General features: G+C 48.8%; 1 protein-coding gene across 3 annotated transcripts in view; it reads left to right on the top strand.

Annotated features, from left to right (window-relative positions):
• LOC135217351 (WASH complex subunit 4-like) overlaps positions 1-12,947 on the top strand; it is a 953,363-nt gene that overhangs the window by 648,269 nt on the left and 292,147 nt on the right. The window lies entirely within an intron of this gene.

Genomic DNA, 12,947 nt, shown 5'->3' with positions numbered 1-12,947 from the left:
CTGGATTACTTTCAGTGTGGCTTTGTGACATTCCTCGACTGTTGGAGCCCAAATCAACCAATCGTCGAGATACGCTACTACCATTATCCCCTGAGACCTCAGTTGTTGGACGACTACTTCCGCCAACTTCGTGAACACCCTGGGTGCCACGTTCAGACCGAAGGGAACTACCTTGAAGGAGAATGCTTGATCTCCTATCTTGAAGCCCAGATAAGGGCGAAAGTGTCTTGCAATAGGGATATGATAGTATGCGTCTGTAAGATCGATAGAGGTGGTGACGGCCCCACGGGGAAGTAAGGTCCGCACCTGCGAGATGGTGAGCATTTTGAACTTGTCGCAGCGAATGACCAAGTTTAACGGGATAAGTCTAAGATTACCCTTCTTTTTGTGAGCCTTTCTTTGGAACGCTGAATAAGCGCCCTTGAAATTTTAATCTGTTGACTCTCGCTATTGCTCCTTTCTGAAGGAGGTCCTCCGCATACTCCGTCAATTCTTTTGATGGAAGTTGAAGGAAAGGTCTGGGTGGAGGCGGATTCGCAATCCAACTCCAACCCAGGCCTTTCGACACAATACTTTGTGCCCACTTGCTGAATCCCCACCGGTGCCGGAAGAGAAACAGCCTCCCTCCTACCTTCAAGTTCTCATTGCTGCTGGGTTGTAGTAACCTCCGCGGCCTCCCCGGAAGTGTTTCCCCCCTGTTAAGAGACCTTCCTGATCCTTTCTGACGAAAGGATCCCTTACCTCTGCCTCCCCTACCCCTACCCGAGCGGTCGTACTGCTGAAAGGCCTGGCCTTCGAACACTTGGTTGAAGCTGGGGAGACAGCGTAAGAGGTGGAAGGTTGAGGCTGGGGGAAATCACGTAGATGGGCTGTGATTGAGCCTTGGAGGTAGAGGGTTGGCTGACTGTACCAACGAAACAGTCGAAACAGCCTGGGCGAAGCGTTGTTGCTTTTTCTGGTAAGGCTGAAAACGTCTGGGTTTCCTCTGAGCCTTACCCCTTGCTGATTGGTCTTGGCGTCTCTTTGCGGTGAGACCCCAACGATCCTTAAGGCTTTGGTTAAGCCTTGTCGCTTCCGCCTGGACCTCCTTTACCATTGCATCAGGGAAGAGGTCTGCCCCCCAGATGTTGGATGAAAGCAACTTATTCGGCTCATGACGAATAGTTGCTTCCTGGAGGACATGTTTCCGACAGTTAGTTCTGGCTGTAGCGAACTCAAACATGTCAGACTGAACTGTTTTGCGTCAGTGACTTGGTGAGAAGCTTAAAGAGTGGCTCAGAGCCGTAAGAAATGGTTGCCACTTCCGTCATTGCCATGGTGTTAATGGACCTGGCTAGCCTAGTCTTGGCCTCAAATTCAGCCTGAATGAGGCTGTCCGGAAGTCTAGGCAGCTTCTCACCAAACTGATCCATAGCACAGTCTGGCTTGAGTTTGCCCGCCGAAAAAGTTGTTGGGTAAATCTTCCCACAATTCCTCCGAGTGAGGGGAGCAAAGGAGATGTGGGGTCTGCTTCCCTTAGCTGTGGCAAAAGACTCCCCCTCTGGGCCGCCGGGATAGTGACCGTAGCTATTTTGGTAAGGAAGGGAAGCGGAGTTCCCTCCTCCATTGTGAAAATGGTGAAGGGACTCTTGAAAGGTTGAATTTTCGTGTTAGAACAATCCATGTCCTCTAAACACCTGAGCCATTCTCTTTGAGCCTGGTCACGTGAGTAGAGGACTGTCTCCTTAGGGACTTTGTCATCTCTAGTCATGGCTGCGTCAGTGAGTCTGGCATAGCCAATGAACGGTGGTTGTAGACCCTCCGGGTAGAACTCGAAGTCCTCAATCCTTCGAGTACCACACTCCGGAATTAGAAATAAGACCGTCCTGGAAAGGGGCGATGACGCCACCCTCCAGGGGTTTATTCATAGAGAACGGGGAGGCAGAGAGTCATGAGGTGGGAGCTGAGCTATTCCGGTGCCGAAAGGTGGGGGAGTAGCTAGAGGAGCCTGGCTAAGTTCGGCGATGATGTTATCCTGGGACGTGATCCTGTCGGACAACCGGGAGAACATCTGCTCCATACTGCTCCTCAGAGAGCCGACCAAGTCTCCCATGTGTTGCAACAGTCCAGCATTGGGATCCAAAGCCGGAGCTGCTGCGGAGGTGGTTGGGTAACTCGGAACAGGTACCAAGGGGAGAGGAGAAACGGCTGACTCAGCCGGAGTATGTGGCCTCTCCTTGGAAGACCTGCTCCTTGAGGATTTGGAGCTAGACCCAGAAGCTCTAGACCTCTCCACTCCGGGGTTTGTAGCCGGAGACTTACGAGATGTTGACGCCGACGAAGTCTTTTTGGACGACGACGACGTCTTTTTGAGGGTTTTTACAACCGTCTGTCCCTTGACCTTAGGTCTTACTGAAGCGTCAGGAGAAGTATAAAGGAGCTCAGCTCCTGTAAAGCCTTGGAAGGAAGCTGGAGAGTTAGCAGGAGTAGAAGACCCAGTGGCGCCCAAGGGAAGCCCTTGGGCGTCCAACGTACCTACCTCGACCAATAGGTCGTCAACACCTACCATTGGTTCAATATTCAGATCAAGTGTCGCGACTTCCGACGAGATATCTTGGCCTGGTTCGTTCAACGAAGCGGCGAGCTGTTGCTGAATCGCCGCCATAGCCGGGGCTGCCTCTGCCGGGTCGACGTAACCCGTTGACTTGCCGCCGGGGAAGATTAGGACAGCCAACCTCTTCTCCAGAATGTAGGGCTGTCCCTTGGCGGCGTTCTTACCGAAACCGCCGACCCAAGCCCTCAGGGTTGCCAGGGCGGTATCTCTAACGGCGGGAGCCTGGAAGAGAGGGCATTCATTAGTTTTAAGTTTAAACTTAAGATTAAAACTTAAGTAATAGGCTTAGTCTAAAGACATAGGGGATGCAACATCCCATATAAAAAGAGCTTAAGCTTAAAATAAGAGATTAAAATTAAAACTTAAGAAACTAAACATTCCTTGGGATTACCGAACGGTAGTTGGAATACTTACCCCGTCCAAGAGCTGACTCACAAGATCGTAACAAATGGTGCAGGTTTCGTGGAACCAGACCTGCAGATTCCCGTGCGGAGTCGCGCATGGAGCATGGGACCTGCAGACTTCATGTCCACAGGGGTCCTGGGAGCATGGCATTGCATCCTGGATGCTCACAGTTGGTGGTCTGTAAGTGAAAAGATACATGAGTACCGTAAAAGACATCACTTACAGGCTAATAGGCTAAAAGAACTCCGCTGCATGCCGGAGCGCGAAAAAATTTTGGGCATAACCCCTCCCTTACCGCCTGAATAGGCTAGAACCCCGGAGAGGTCCGGTGTGATAACGTAGGTAACGGAGGGATTCGGCTTAGGCTAGCTTAAATTAAACTTACTATAGTTTAAATTAAACAGTAAACACTTAAGCCTAAAGCACTGGTAACGTAGCCGGAAAATTATTCCGGTGGCGGCGTCGGTGTTCGTGTCGCGATATCAGCGAGACGGGGTGGTTAGGAAAGACCAACTGTACGCCTGCAGTCCGCCCGCAAGGGTGAACTAGCAACCTTCCACGTGAATGCCGGAGCTCCGGTAAAATAAAAAGCACCAGTAAACCGGGAAGGAGCGAGAGGGCGAAAAAAGAGACTCGAGCCAACAACGGAGCGACGGAGAGTAACGACGGGGGGGGAAGGCCAGTCCCCCCCTTAGTCATCCGAGCGCGCCATGAAGCAAGAGAACGGTCAAGTCCAGTCCTGGGTCTGTCCAGCCCCCCTTACTCCCTCCGCCTAGGGAGAGAGGGAGGGAGGCAGCACGGGTATGTGGAGCGAGCGAGGACAGACCTACCCCCCCCCCCCCCCCCCCCCTGCCCTATGGAAGAGCGGGAGGAGGGTAAGGACTGGACGGGCGCCTGGCTGCTTCGCGATCACATGGTGACCACGGAGCGGTAACATGAGAAATACAACGAAAAAACATAGCCTAGGTTAAAGCAACCAACTAATCAGTGAGATGCTATACAGAAGCAACCGAACTGATGAGAGGAAGCAATAAACTGGTGGGGACCAATGAAATACGGAACCTAGGCTATGTAATCCTAGACGCCGTAGGCTAACCTAAAATATATAAAATAACTAAAAATTACATTAAAATAAAGTAAGAAAGTAAATTAGTAGGAGAAAAAATCCAGGAGTGTACGACTAACCCGAAAGAAAGTCTACCACTCAAAGCTAGCCGGGGCCGATACTAAGAGCTGTGGCTAGGGTCTGGATGGAAGATGCCTACGCAAGGTAAAGAAGACATGCATGCATGACATAAACCAAGTAGGCTGGACCCCTAACATAATATAGATAACTAGCAATAGAGCGTAAAGTAATAAGGGAAGGTTCTAGGTATGGAAGACCAAGAACGAACCCGCCACGAGGCAGAACAATGCCGCCATGCTTCCGACCAAGAGCCAGTATTTATACCTAAAAAAGGGATTTTGACGAAGGAAAAATCTATTTCTGGGTGATTGGCTCGTGTCGCCCTATGAAAGGATCCTTAATATCATTCTTTCTAGGTAAAATTAATCTAAAATTACCAGAGAAAAACAAAATTAAGAAAATGTCAGTAAAACTGACTCGCTCACTCTTAAAAAGAAGTGTCGGTATGGTAATAGGGGCGAGTGGGAACACTACCACGAGACATTCACCAATTAGAACTTCCAATCAGAATCCCCACAAGAGAGAGCTGATACCAACAGGTGATGCGGCCGTTACTACTACTACTAGAGGACGCCACGGACAACAGCGCCCCTAGCGGACATCCTTAATCTAAAAACATCTTGTCCTGCAGGGGGGGGAAACAATACAGGGTGGGTTTCATAGGGCGACACGAGCCAATCACCCAGAAATAGATTTTTCCTTCGTCAAAATCCCTTTTCTGGGCTCAGCTCGTGTCGGCCTATGAAAGAGTACCAGAGAAACAGACAAGATGGGAAAAAGGGACAAATGAAAAGCAGTCGTAAAATGAGGGATATAATATAAGTAAATCAATTACAGTATATAACTAAGTACTTAATTCTAACTATTCTAACAGTAAAACATAAAAGAAAGTTAGTAATGTAAAGTACTTAAAATTACAATAAACACAGAAATTATAATAATGCAGTGTAATTTTAACAAAACTGATTTACTTAGATAACTTATTTACAAAATATACAAACACATTGTGTCCTCCCTACCCTAGCATAAAAAATAAGGGTAGGTACACTGAAGTACATTATCAGTACAAGGTGTGGATGTCCCTAGCAAAAAAATAAGGGCAATCCACTACATGATTTCAGCGGCTAAGGCTAGGATATCCGAGTAGCATGGCGATAGGGTGAGCATGTTGATAAGGTAGGTAGAAAGGAGACCTGGATCTGTACTACAACTACTATACAGTATCAGGAGAAACAATGTTTCCCGCTGCTACTGCTGACAAAATTTTTAAAGATTCCACAAGGACTTTAGATAATGACGTTTAAAGACTGTCGGAGATTTCCATCCAGTATACTTTTTAAGATCCTCAAAGTTCATATGTTGAAAGTAATTGATTGAGGTGGCTACTCCCCTGATTGTCATGTGCTTTTGGAAATGAATCAGGATTGGCTTGTTTAATGAAGTAAAGGATTTGTGTCTAATACCTTTTACTGACAAAGTACCACCTTTCTCTCTCATGAAGAGAGGACCTGAGGATCTTGAGGATGTACGAGATAGAAAGGCTCTTAAAGTTGATACTGGGCAAAGAGAAGGGTCTTGCGGAAGTGGGATGACTTTCCAAGGGGCCCACCTTGCAAGAGGATCCTCATTTTAGCCAAAAAACTACGATCCGGAGCAAGCAGAACTTCTCCTGAGGGAGGAATTCCACATGACCCGCATCTCTGGATAGAGCCGACAGTTCTGAAATTCTAGCTCCTGAAGCTAGGCTTAATAAGAATAATGTCTTTCTAAGAAGCATTATGAATGTACAGGACGAGTTGTCAGTATCTGAAGCTAATTTGAGGACATCATTTAAGAACCATGAAACTGCAGTGGGCCTTGTGAGAAGGTCTAAGTCTAGCACAGGCTTTAGGAATAGAACGTGAAAAATAAGATTCAGTCAGATCTATCTGAAAACCTAACTGAAAGATCTTCTTCAAAGCCGAATTCATGAGTAGTAATAGTGCTAGCTGCTAAACCTTTTTCAACAAGGATCTGAAAAAGGATATAGCTAGATTAACTGTCATGGTTGTAGTGTTTGATTCTTTCAGGAGGATGCTAATTTTTTAACAGCTGAGTTCATATTGTATTAATAGTTGACCTCTCTTATCTGATTGCTAGAAGAGAATATTTTGTGGATCAATATTAGCATCTTATTAGCCGCAAACTTCATGAAGTCCATAAAGTTAGGGTCTGAAGAATTCCTGAGGAAGCGAACACAGTCCTCATTTGTACTGATTGTGACAGCTTGGGATTGGGAATCCGTTGAGGGCGGAGACCCAATTCCAGAAGAAGAGGATACCAGTTGCTCTTGGGCCAGTCCGGTGCAATCAGAGCTACTACTCCCTTGAAAGTCCTCAGCTTGCTTAAGACTTTCAAGAGAAGATTCACTGGAGGAAAACATAAATTTTTCTCCACTGATCCCAATCTAACGACAGGGCGTCCGTGGCATAAGCCAGAGGGTCCAGGTTGGGGGCCACATAGCAAGGGAGCTTGTGGTTTCGTCTTGTGAGGCGAAGAGATCTATTTGGAGACCTGGACTCTCGGCATATCCACTGGAATGACCCGTCGTCTAGGGACCTACCATTCTGATTCCAGAGGGACTGACCGGGACAAACGTCCTGCTATCACATTTCTTACCCCCCGCCAGGTGAGTGGCGGACAGATGCCATTTGTGTTTGTTTGCTAGGGCAAAAATGGCTATCATGACATGGTTCACATGCTTGGATTTGGACCCCCTCTCTGTTGATGCAATGAACTACCACTGCACTGTCCAAAACTAGCCTTAGATGAGACTTTTTCGGGGGGAGCAGTCTCTTCAAGGTAAGAAATACTGCCATTGCTTCCAGAACGTTTATGTGGAGCTGGCGAAATTGAACTGACCAAGTCCCCTGAACCTGTTTGAACTGAGAATATCCCCCCCACCCGGACAGGGAGGCATCCGTGTGAATGGTTAACACTGGAAGGGGATATTGAAGGGGTACCCGCTTGGCTAAGTTCTTTACTTTTGACCATGGACGGAGTTGATTGCGAAGGATCTGTGGAATTACTGACAACTTGTCTCGAGATTTGGCGTTTGCTCTCGATCGCCAAACTCGATTTATATCTTTTAGCCTTGCTTTCAGGAGGGTATCTGTCACCGAAGCAAACTGAAGGGACCCTAGAATTCTTTCCTGCTTCTTCCTTGATGTTTGTTTGCATTTGAGAAATTGTCTGACAGATTTTGCTATTTCCTTCCGTTTGGCCACTGGAATTGACAGATTGTGGGAAGACAAATCCCATTGGATTCCAGCCACTGAAAACGAGACTCCGGGGTAAGTCTGGATTTCGTTTTGTTTATCTGGAACCCCAGATGTTCCAGAAAGTGAACTACCTTTTTGGTGGCTTTGAGACATTCCTCGACAGTTGGCGCCCAGATCAACCAATCGTCGAGGTATGCTGCTACCATGATTCCCTGAGTTCTCAATTGCTGCACAACCACTTCTGCTATTTTCGTGAATACCCTGGGGGCTACATTCAGACGAAGGGCATCACTTTGATGAGAATGTCTGATTTCCTAGCCTGAATCCTAGGAATGGGCGGAAGTGTCTGGCTATAGGGATATGATAGTTATGCGTCTGTAAGATCGATGGAGCATGTGACGGCTCCACGCGGGAAGTAAGGTCCTTACTTGCGAGAGGGTAAGCATCTTGAACTTGTCGCAAACGAATGAAAGAGTTGTTAGCTTTGACAAGTCTAAGATTACCCTTCTTTTTGTTGAGCCTTTCTTTGGCACGCTGAATAAGCGACCTTGAAATTTTAGATGCTTGACTCTCGCAATAGCTCCTTTCTGAAGGAGTTCCTCCGCGTAATCTGTCAATTCCTTTGATGGTATTTGGCGGAATGATTTGATTGGAGGAGGATCTTTGATCCAACTCCAACCCAATCCTTTGGACACTATGCTCTGTGCCCAATTGCTGAACCCCCACCTGTGACGGAAGAGGAACAGTCTCCCTCCTACCTGGGGAGCCTCATTGTTGATGGGCGGGTTGACCACCGCGCCCTCCTCTGAACTGCTTGCTCCTTGTCGCCCTTCCTGCGCCACGCTGACGAAAGTAGCCTCTCGCCCTACCTCTCGATGATCTGTTAAAGGGAGGGTAGCCTGACCTTCATACGTAGGGTTGAAGGCCGGCGAGAGTGCGTAGGAGGTCGAAGGTTGTGACTGGGGAGACAGCAGGAGGATGGGCTGGTTCTGTTTAGAAGTAGCAGGTTGTCCCTGTTGGGTAACTGGACGGCCTGAACAAATTGCTGCTGTTGCTGTGTTTCTGGTAAGGCTGGAACCTTTTACCAGACTTCTTTGGTTTCTTACCAGCAGTGGGGGCGGATTCCTGCTTCCTCTTGGATGAAATACCCCACCTAGCTCTAAGGCTCTGGTTGAGCCTAGCAGCCTCGTGGTGAACTTCATTTACAGCGGACTCTGGGAAGAGATCCGCTCCCCACATGCTAGAAGCCAGGAGTCTATTAGGCTCGTGCCTAATAGTGCACTCCTGCAGAACATGCTTTCGGCAATTCCTCCTAGCTTGGAAGAATTCGAAAGCATCTGTCTGAACTGTCTGAAGCTGGGATTTGCCTAAGATCTTAAACAGAGGTTCCGTGGCATACGAGAGAGCAGCCATCTCCGTTATGATCAGTGAATTGAGGGACCTGCCAAACCTAGTTCGCGCGTCGAACTCTGCCTGAATCAAGGAATCAGGCAGCCTTGGGAGCTTTTCGCCGAACTGGTCCATGGCGCAGTCCGGTTTGAGCTTACCAAGCGTGAACGTGGCTGGCAAGTTCTCCCACAATTCTCCAAAAGCTGGGAAGAGCGGAGAAGTAGACTCCGCCTCCCTTAGCTGTGGCATGGGCTCATCCTTGAGGACTGCCTGAAGAGTCGTCTCTACTATTTTTGTAGCGAACGGAAGAGAAGCCTCTCTTCCGTCGCAAAAATAGTGAAAGGACTCTTATAGGCCTGGAGCTTGGTGTTTGTGCACTCCCAGTCCTCAAGGCAGTGAACCCATTCACGTTGAGCATGATCCCTATTGTAGAGAACATTCTCCCTAGAGATCTTGTCTTCCCTAGTAAGAGCCGCTACGGTCAGCCTAGCATAGCCAATGAAAGGCTGCGTCAAACCCGGAGGATAAAACTCGAAGTCCTCAATCCTTCGAGTTCCACACTCCGGGATAGAGATCATACCATCCTTAAACGGAGCGTAAGCGGCTACTCTCCATGGGTTCTCCATAGAGAAAGCTGGTAGTGAATCGTATGGCGGCAGCTGGAAAATACCAAGCACCTTGTCACTGGGGAGACTGGAACGGGGGAAACCTGAGAGAGCCCAGCTACTCGGTCCTCATTCTCTCTAACTCTGTTAGAGAGATCTTGGATGGACTGGCCCGATTGAGACAGAGTGCTCGACAGTTGTGCGAACATCTGCTCAAATTTTGTCCCCAGGGCGGAGACTTGAGAGCCGACCATCTCGCCCCACCTGTTCATCACCACTGCTGAGCAAAGCAGTGGGATCAAAGGTGCTGGGTCCCGCTCCTCCCACCGGCGTTACCGGGGTGGATGCGGTGGAGGCCGGAGACAGGCATTGGCTCGGCGAGCGCGAGCCTTCTCCTTAGAAGACTTGCTTCTAGAGCTCTTCGAGTAAGAAGAGCTCGGCTTAGCCTTCACCGCGTCAGCGTAAGAAGTCGAAGACTTCTTAGCCGAAGAAGACGAAGATGACTTCTTAGAAGTCGTCTTAACTAGGGTCTTCGGTTTCTCTCTGTCCCTTCACCTTTGGGGGTACAGAGAGAGCGGGAGAGAGCGGGTAGGGATCTCAGATCCCACAAAGCCTTGGAAAGAAGCGCTTGAAGAAGGGACAGGAGAAGATCCAGGAGCGCCCAAGGAAAGACCTTGGGCGCCCGACACACCTACCTCAACCAACAAATCCTCTGCCCCTACCGCCATAGGCTCATGTTGAGGTCCAAGGGTTAAGCGACGTCCGGGACCGACTCCTGTGTGGCTACGACCCCGAAAGATTGCTGCATTTCTTGCTGGATGGAGGCTATGAGGGGGGCTGCGGACAAGGGGTCAACATACCCTGTTGACTTGCCCGCGGGGAAGATCTGGACGGCCAGCTTCTTGTCTAGGACGTAAGGCTGGCCTTTGGCGGCGTTCTTCCCGAAGCCGCCTACCCACGCTTTCAGGGTAGCAAGGGCGACCTCCCTCACACCAGCAGCCTGAAAGAAAAGGTGAGATGAGCTTCTAATGGCGGAACGGGGTTAACAAACTTATGCCTAAGAGGTGTTAGTAAAATGATAAAGAAGTCTATAATCGATTTACCCCCTCCACCAGCTGACTGACTAGGTCGTAGCAGATGGCGCAGGCTTCCGGGTGCCAGACGATCATATCGTTGTACGGCGTGGCACATGGAGCGTGAGACCTGCACTTATCGTGGCCGCAGGGGTCGTACAACGTCGCGTTGCATCCCAGGACCTGACAGTTGGTGAGCCTGTAAGTGGAAAGATAACATAAGTATCAGGAGAACACTTACAGCCTAACAGTTGCTCCGCTGGTGCCGGAGCGAGAAAGTTAGATTAAACCAGAGCCCCGCCATAATACGTGTGGTAGAAAATGGTTGGTTGTCCTAGGCTACGGCGGAGACAAGAGATAGAATCCAACCAGGTGTGGTGGTAAAAGGGAACCACGACGGATAATGGCGGGGATGGTAAACATATGAATAATAAAATTAAACAAATCATCGTAAAATTAGGGTATATCCTTAAAATAACAATAATATCAAACCTTTCTCCACCCGTCTACTAGAAGAGTGCCCAGGTAAGAAGTAAGCTCCCTTCCGGTAGCGGGGGAGAGATGTAAGGATATAGTAGGCAAGCAACCGACCACTAGTAGTGACCACCCCGCCCGCTGGCGGAGCCAGTAATCTACCAAAGGTGCCCCGGCTGCGGCGGAAGGCTCCTTTCGTTATAGAAAGGGAAGGTGGCTGAGCAACTGGGGAAAGGGGGGGGAGGGTCTCGGCGTAACACGGCGGGAGAGAGAGAGGGGGGGGGTTGGCCTACTCCTCCCCGTCTCAACAACTACCCGCTCGGAGACCCGGTACCCTATGAGTGGTCGCCCTATACCCCCCACTGGGAGGAACCCCTGGCCTCCTCAGAGAGAGAGGGAGGAAGGCAACTGAGGTTGTCATGACAACCGAGGGGTCCCCCAGCGCCTCCCTATACCTGGTAGGGAGGGAAGGGGAAGGGGAGGTGCGATGGAACACGTGACCGCAAGTGGCCTAGGCCGCGAGCAACACAACCGTGGGAAGGCCACGTGAACCAGGCTGTGCCAATACATGGGACATGCACCTAGGCTAGCCTAACACCCTAAATAGAATAAATTTACATCGTAAAGATGGAAAAGACACTTTTAGTAGAAGAAAAAGAAGCCCAGGAGGAGGCAAACTGTTCCGAGGAACAGAAGCCTACTCGGAGCCAGCGATAGCCGATGAAGAGCAAGAGCCGGATGCTGGGCTGGAACATAGAATAGCCCTAAATACCAAACTAAGAGAAATGGTAAAGGGGCTAACCTAGCTAAAACTCGATGTAAAAAACGATGAACGTAATATAGTAAGCCATAAGTTATAAGAAGTCCCAGTATGGAGGACCGGGAATTCTTAACGAGGCAGCATGGCGCCGCCACGAGACAACCGGGAAACCGTATATGACCTATTAGAAGGAAAATACTGGTTCCCGGAAGACAAAAATACAGTAAAACATTACTTATGAGGCACTTAACTTAGCCGTTGCGATGGCAGAACATTCCATGATGAATGGTGATAAAATTCCTCGTAAATAGCACAAGCACAAAGAGAATGCGTCCAAACGCTGGCGCTAATAATTAAGGATGTCCGCTAGGGGCGCTGTTGTCCGTGGCGTCCTCTAGTAGTAGTTGTAACGGCCGCATCACCTGTTGGTATCAGCTCTCTCTTGTGGGGATTCTGATTGGAAGTTCTAATTGGTGAATGTCTCGTGGTAGTGTTCCCACTCGCCCCTATTACCATACCGACACTTCTTTTTAAGAGTGAGCGAGTCAGTTTTACTGACATTTTCTTAATTTTGTTTTTCTCTGGTAATTTTAGATTAATTTTACCTAGAAAGAATGATATTAAGGATCCTTTCATAGGCCGACACGAGCTGAGCCCAGAAAACGGCAAACACTGACTCAAGGCTGGAAAAAACCCAATAGCAACAATAACAGATTACTTAACTTAGCTGCTGCGATGGCTGCACGCTCCATAATTAGTTAAATCCAAGAAAGGGGCACAAAAAACACAGAGCAAAAAAGGGCACGTGTGTACGCAGTGCGCTAACTGAAAAGGATGGCCACCAGAGGCGCAGCAGTCGGCAGCATGGGATGGAGTAGTAGTAGTTGCTGCCCACTCTGTGGGTCGGCTCCCCTCTTGTGGGGGTTTTGTAGTAGGAGATTTCTATTGGTAAGTGGTTCGTGGTAGTGGTCTCACTCACCCTAGTGTTCATACCGACACCCTCTTGGAGGGTGAGCGAGTTAGTAGTACTGACCTTTTCTTTATTTTATTTATTCTCTGGTATGTGTTAGTGCATTTACCTTAGAAATAATGGATTAAAGGATATTTCGCGCAGCGACACGAACTGAGCCCAGAAACATCTATGTAATTGGGTGCTATTGTCACGAGTTTTACAATGTGTGTAACATTACTTTTCTTTTTTT

Source organism: Macrobrachium nipponense, chromosome 19, assembly GCF_015104395.2.
Source record: "Macrobrachium nipponense isolate FS-2020 chromosome 19, ASM1510439v2, whole genome shotgun sequence".
In the NCBI taxonomy this organism is placed as follows: Eukaryota; Metazoa; Arthropoda; class Malacostraca; order Decapoda; family Palaemonidae; genus Macrobrachium; species Macrobrachium nipponense.
Note: the sequence above shows the minus strand (reverse complement) of the source record. Positions and strands in the feature narration are given on the sequence as shown.